The sequence below is a fragment of the Adiantum capillus-veneris genome, chromosome 19, assembly GCF_014529385.1.
Source record: "Adiantum capillus-veneris isolate H3 chromosome 19, ASM1452938v2, whole genome shotgun sequence".
NCBI lineage: Eukaryota > Viridiplantae > Streptophyta > Polypodiopsida > Polypodiales > Pteridaceae > Adiantum > Adiantum capillus-veneris.
The window spans coordinates 31,158,688-31,165,904 of NC_140949.1; the positions used below are offsets into that span (position 1 = coordinate 31,158,688).

General features: G+C 43.6%; 1 pseudogene; it reads right to left on the minus strand.

Annotated features, from left to right (window-relative positions):
- Positions 1-165: 165 nt before the first annotated feature.
- On the minus strand, positions 166-1,641 carry LOC147433777 (uncharacterized; annotated as a pseudogene).
- Between the last annotated feature and the right edge of the window lie 5,576 nt (positions 1,642-7,217).

Sequence of the window (7,217 nt, forward strand, 5' to 3'; positions counted from 1 at the left end):
AAACAAAAATATTTTGTTTCCACCTCAAAATCTTATATCAACTATGCATTCATATGGAAATGGCAAGCGAACGATGATCAAAATTGTATTGTCTTGCGTTCATAAACAAATAGCCCTTTTGTACAGCATAAGTAGAGAAAGAAGTCAAAATCCAAAAGATATTTATTAATTTTCATCCTCCAAGAGATCTCTACAAGTGCTTACATCCATGTCTAACCCCATGGTAGCTAAATCAACAAATAAATCTATTGACTCATCCTCTACAGCCTCTCCTATTCAATCATCAGCATCCTCTCCATCCTCGTCCTCCTCCTCACTATGGTGGGTTATTGGGAATGATTGGTTCTCCTCGACCTCAACTGCATCATCGTCATTGGCGTCTTCTTGAGATGGTATGGTGGGATCTGCCAAAGTCTCTATGTTCGTATCTGCAAAGATAGATCTTCTCTGTGGTGTGACTGGAATAACATACCATAGTCGTCTTCAATACATACAAGGCACATAAAACACTTGTAGTTCATAGCGCAAACAACAACAGAATATTAATGTAGTTTTGTATGTATCATATAATGTTTTAGTGAGTTTCACATGGACTTTACCTGCTCACAACTACTAGGTTGCACCAAGTTGTCGGTCTTCCCGCGATGAAATTGCCCGGAGTCTACCATATAGAGTCCATTCTCATGTCTCTTAACATCACCCGCAAACCATCATCAGTCAAAGAGATATTTGTGAAATGTTCTAAAATCCACTTTGATTATCCTCTCTATTGTTCCACATTCCCTCACCTCTTGTGTTGTCATGTCAAAGCTGCCCATAACTCCACTATCGTGAGTGGTTCGACGCTCATCTATCTTGCGGGTTCGAAAATGACGTCCTTCGGACCACATAGAGTTGAATGTGAAGGCCTGCAAAAACCAATCAAGATAGATGAGAGAGAGAGAGAGAGAGAGAGAGAGAGGTGACACACATACACACACACACACACTCGCACACACACACTAAACACATTGAGTATATTACCCTTGGTAGACATCCTCGCGCGTACTCCCATTCTTTAGGGCTTATTTATTCTCCTTGTGCCTTGGCCTTGGTCATGGCATTGTGTATCCACCCAACTGGAATTAGATCAGGGTATTTGGCAAGCTCTTTAGGAAAGGGAGGTGCTCGCCTACCGCCATGCGACCTCTTCCATGCTTCCCTCTCCTTTTCTCTCGTTGTACGCGCCTCCACGTACATATCCACCCATTTTCCCATGATGGGAGCATTGAGTAGACAATGGTTGTTGACTATGGCTTGAAATTCCCTATCCAAAATCAAGAGAGAACCTTTTCCATGTGGAATGTTTGCGTGTTGTTTTGCATCCTCTTCCTCCGTCTTTAAACGAGGCAATGATGGGTCTATTGTGAAAAGATATTGAGAGACATACACAAAAGCCTCTTGTACAATCCAACCCTCTGCCATGCTTGCATGAAAACATGTACATGAAACTATTAGTGATTAAAGTAACCAATAAAAAGCGTTGTGAATACAATCCAATCCTAATAAGGTTTAAGGCTTAAGATCAATGAATACCTCTGGTTGTGATCGTAGCCTTACAAAGTCTTTCAAGGTCTTTAGGAACCTCTCAAGAAAGAACATCCACCTGGAGTGAACCACACCACAAATGGCTATCTCCTCAGCAAGATGGAGCAATAGGTGAACTTGGCTAACAAGGATAGAACGTGGGAATTCATCCTCAATAGCACAAGTTGCTTCAATCGCTAGAAGTCGAGCTATTGGAATGGCTGAAACTTCTATTTCTTTGGAACTCACAAACTTGTAACCAAAAAACCCTTCATAATTTTCATAGTAAAGTTAGTCTTCAAAGTAAAGTTTAGGAGGGAGGATCAAATGTTCTATACCTGAAAACTTCTCCCACCTTAAATATTGCAGTCTTTACCTTCATGTCTGCAAATCCACTAATGCTAATTGGAAGCACAAACTATTGCACAAACAAAAAGACTTTTTAGTATCAAGAACCCTAAACCACATACACACACACTCACATATACACACACATACACACACACACACATTACTTGAAGAATCTTGTGCCAATCATGGGATTTGAGCCCATACAGTTGTGTGCATCCTCCTTTCTTAGTTTTAGTGAAGGCACCCTTGAGCGAACACATATAACATGTTGGAGTACGGATGGATGCAATGACTTGTTTCATCCGCTCTTGATCCACCCTTGATAGAATCCAAGGTGCCTTTGGAAGAACCATCTTCCCCCGAAGCCCCATGTGAGGTGTGGCCAAAGGAGGGAGCCTCCTTATTGCCCTCATGTCCTCTCTAGCCCCCAATGAATCTTTCTTGCCTACTATGTGATCCCATATAGCTTGCCCAACATTTTTGAACACATGCATTGGATCCAATAGGTGTTGGATTTTTAATGAAGCCCAATAGGGTAGTGATAAGAAAATAGAGTACCTAGACATACCCCTAGGTGGATCATTGGGAGGAGGCAATGTGTTGTGATGCTCATTCCAATGTCTTGCCCAATCGGCCATGGTCCAATCGAGTGGCTCCATCCCATTGCACGGTGGAGCATAAGATGGATGTGTGGGCGGCAAGAAGCGATGGTTATTGGGGTAGATCACCTTACCAAGTAGAGCGGGTCTCTCTGTCACGAGTGAGGGTCCACAAGTTGGGCATGCCCTATGTCCAGATGTCGATAGTACTACAAAAACAAAAGACATAACCGCATATAAGTGACCAATGCAAAGACATTAAAGAGCGTCACAAAGTATATATAAGCTTACCAGAAATCTCTCCAAGCCCGGGGTAATCATGCATGGTCCACATGAGAATGCACTTGATCATTGTGCGCCGATCACGAAGTGGTCTTGATACATCAAAAACATCTATGTCGTTCCATAGCTCTTGAAGCTCTTCAATCAAAGGTGCTAAATATACATCCATGTTCTTCACCTTGTGTTTTCCTGGGACTAGAAGAGAGAGCAAAATGTTCCCCTTCTTGGTTGACTCCCATGGTGGAATGTTGTAGTTCACAACAACCACTGGCCAAGTACTCCATGAGGTAGACCGATGCCCAAATGGGTTTACCCCATCACTAGCCATACCAAGCCTCAAGTGACGAGGATCTTCTCTAAACTCCTGCCATGTCTGCTCAATGTCTTGCCATGTCGGTGAGTCAGCCGGCACTCTCGTAACCCCATCGGTGGAGCGATTTGTCATATGCCATGTAAGAAGCTCACTTGTTCCTTTGGTGTTGAACATGTGCTTGATGCGGGGAATGAGGGGGAAATGATGAAGAACCTTGCAAGGTATTGTGGTTCCTTGCATTCCCTCTTTGTACCTTGATTCTCCACACTCGGGGCAAGCATCAAGCCCTGCATGTTCATTGCGGAATAGCACGCAATCATTGACACATGCATGTATGCGATCATAGTCCATCCCAAGCCCTGTCACCACCTGTCGTGCCTTCCTTCAATTTTCTGGAAGATGATTGCCTTTGCCTATGACATAATTAAAGAACACTCGTTATTGCATATAACCACGAAAAAAACTCACAACTAAGACTTATTACACTTAAACGTACCTCAATAGTGCATCGACCCCTGCATTGCTCCATCCAAACATTGCTTGAATATTCAAGATCTCAAGAGACGCTCGTAATATGGAGTAGGCATCCCTCGTAAAGAGCGGTGTGTGCTGCCTCTAGCAATGAATCTTTGGTTTTTTGGGCGGCTTCTTCACATGCACACTCAGGCTCACACTCATTTGCCGCCTCACGTGCAAGAAGATCCTCAACCATATTGTGCAAATGATCTTCCTCCGCCTCCATGTGGGGCGGGCACTATGACATTCGGAGCACATTACCGCTTAGATAGACGCACAAAAACAAAGGAAAACTTGAAGGCAAAAAACCTCGGGAGCGGTAATGCTGGAGTCAATAAGCGCGGTAATGGTCCTTCAGCAATCATTGCGGTAATACCACTGGCTAAATTTCCGCAATTATATCCGCAGACTTTACCGCAATTATTATCGCGACGATTACCGCACTCGAAGTATTTTTAATAAAAAGCAGATGACCATTTGGATGGTAGGACCCATCCAAATGGTCATTTGTCTTTTTTTCCCTATACATTTAGTAAATTAAAAACAACAATTTCATTGCACCAAAACTTTGGACCAAAATCAAATGTTTAATTATATTGGAGAAACTGTTCAAAAACAACAATTTCATTGCACCAACCAAATTCAAATGTTTAATTATATTGGAGAAACTGATCATTACAAAATTGCCCAAATAGGCGATGCATGGCGGCTATACAACTGTGGCCAAAAGAACACTTGGGCCAAAATCAAGTGTTTAATTATATTGAATATTACAAAATTGTCCAAATAGGCGATACATGGGGGCTATGCAACTATGGCGAAAAGAAGACGCACGCGCGGGCCCAAAAAAACTTGGAGGATTGAGCTACTCGGATCCTGGGACCTCCCGAGGGACTCCTTGACTCTGAAAAAGAAAAAAACAACAAAACCTTTAATTAATACAAATGGATACATAAAGCTTCATGCAATGATTTTTTAAAAAAAGTTCACACTTACAAGCTATAGTGTACGACATGCATTTCAAATTCTTCCCGATTGATTTTGTTGTTTTCATACAGCCAGCACCATGTCTGATATTCGGAGTGGCTCTCTCTGTATCTCTGGATCTCTCAGCTTGGACGGGTCATAGTAATATTTTGTTGTATATCAATTAAAAAATATCACAAACCTAACCTTATTACCACAAATTAAATCAATTCAAATGAAAATCCGCACACTCACAAATTTATCTTTCCATGCTGCTTTTCCGCCCGAGCCGTAATGCATGGGCGTTTACTGCACCCTCGCCTCCACCTGCCGAGTGTGCGCCCTAGCACCTCTCGCTCTCTCGTCCTCCATCTCGCCCTGGGCTTTCTCCCACTCCTCGTCGTGAACATTTCCAGGGCGATAGTTGTGACCCTCAGATTCAAATGTTCGCTTTGCCGCCCTCCGCACACTGGACTTCTTATTTTTCAAGAAATTCTTGATGTATTCCTCGAGCCACTGCCTGGAGAACTCTTCCACTTGCGGATTAGGGAACCGCATGAGAAATGTCGTGTGAATGTACGTCACGTCGGCTGGGTCCTCATCTTTGAAAGATTTAAAGCAATCTTGGTATGTCGAGTGGATCAGCTGGTTAAGGTGCCCTCAAAATTTCTTCCCCAAAGAGGAACCTAGATCCACCTCCCCCCCACGATGTATATAATAGTAGTACCCACGAGCGTCCGGGGCGGGTGCATCGCGGTCCTCATCCTCATGTGGAGCTCCAAGGGGTGAGCGAGGAGGTCGGGGTGTAAGAGGCGGTGAATCTGTAGCACTGCCCCCTCCACCACCAAAGCAACACGAGCCACTACCTCGATGAGAGCATGAGCCACCACTACGAGAAGAGCGCTGGCCACCCGAATAGCGCTGGCCCGAGCCCGAACCGCTGGGTGGTGTAGGCGACGGATAACTCGACGGTGCGGGCGTGGATCGTTGCGAATGCAAGGTGGAGGGAGCTACGGGTGACGACAAAGTCGAGGGTAAGATGGAGGGAGGCCCACTGGGAGGCACACTCTGCACGATCAGAGTGTCGGCGCCCGATGTCGCAAGCGGTGAGAGCCCATAGGCAGCCAACTGTGCTGGTGTGTACCGCCATCAAAGACTCTGCTGCGAGGATAGCCACTCTGCCTGGGCGCGGTATGTCCTCTCGAGGTTGCGCTCGTGTACTACATCTCAGAACAATTGAAAACCGAAGGTGGATTGTGACTGGTGGGAGGAAGACTGCGAGTAGTAAGCATCACAAGCGTCCTCGTAAGAGAGGCCCTCGGCAAGAAAGTCCTCTATGGATCGATAGCCAGGCGTGGAAGAGGATGCCATATCCTACAATTTCAAAAAAAAAGGGACCCTGATTAACATTGGATTCTAGTCAAAGTGAGATTCTTTATTGCATAGGATTCCTCCTTGCATAGGATTCCTCCCTGCATAAGATTCCTTTTATCTCCTATTTAAGAAATAGTTTATGTGCTTATTTTTTTTGCATCCATTTAGATGAAAGTGTGTGTGCTTCTAATTAATCTATTGTGTGTGTGTGTTAGTGTGTGGCAAAGAAATTAATCTAGTGTGTGTGTGTTGGACCTTAATCTACTGTTGGGCTTCTCGGTGACCATTGGGGTCTCAATCAACTTCATCGCACACCCACATGGAGGTATGTTTTGGTATATTGTTAATGTTAATGGAGGTATGTTTTTGTATACTAATGCATGCCCAAGAACACACTAATGCAAGCGTTAGTGTGTGCTTGTAACGCATGTACACACTAATGCTTCCATTAGTGTGTGCTTGTGGACTAATTAGTGTGTGAAAACACACCAATGCATGCACACACACCCTAATGCTTGAATTCTTGCATTAGTGTGTGCTTGTGCACTAATTAGTGTGTGAAAACACACCAATGCATGCACACACACCCTAAATGGATGCATTAGAATGTGTGTGCATGCATTGGTGTGTTTTCACACACTAATTAGTGCACAAGCACACACTAATGCAAGCACACACTAATGCTTGCATTAGTGTGTGCTTGGGCACAAATTAGTGTGTGATTGTGCACAATCACACACTAATGCAAGCATTAGTGTGTGTGATTGTGCCTAAATAGTGTGTGAACACACTAATTAGTGCACAAGCACACACTAACGCTTGCATTAGTGTGTGCTAGAGAGGTATGAACACTCCAACACTTGCATTAGTGTGTGCTTGGGCACAAATTAGTGTGTGGAAACACACTAATGCACAAATTAGTGTGTGTGTGTATAATGCATGCATTGTGCACAAAATAGTGTGTGAAAACACACTAATTTGTGCACAATCACACACTAATGCAAGCATTAGTGTGTGTATAATGTATGCACACACTAATGCTTGCATTAGTGTGTGCTTGGACACAAATTAGTGTGTAGAAAGTAACTAATGCGTGTGTGTATAATGCATGCACACACTAATACGGGCATTATAGTGTAAAAACTAACTAGTGCGGCATTAGTGTGTAATTTGTGCACAAAATAAACCCTAAAAACTAACTAGTGCGGCATTAGTGTGTAATTTGTGCACAAAATAGTGTGTAAAAACTA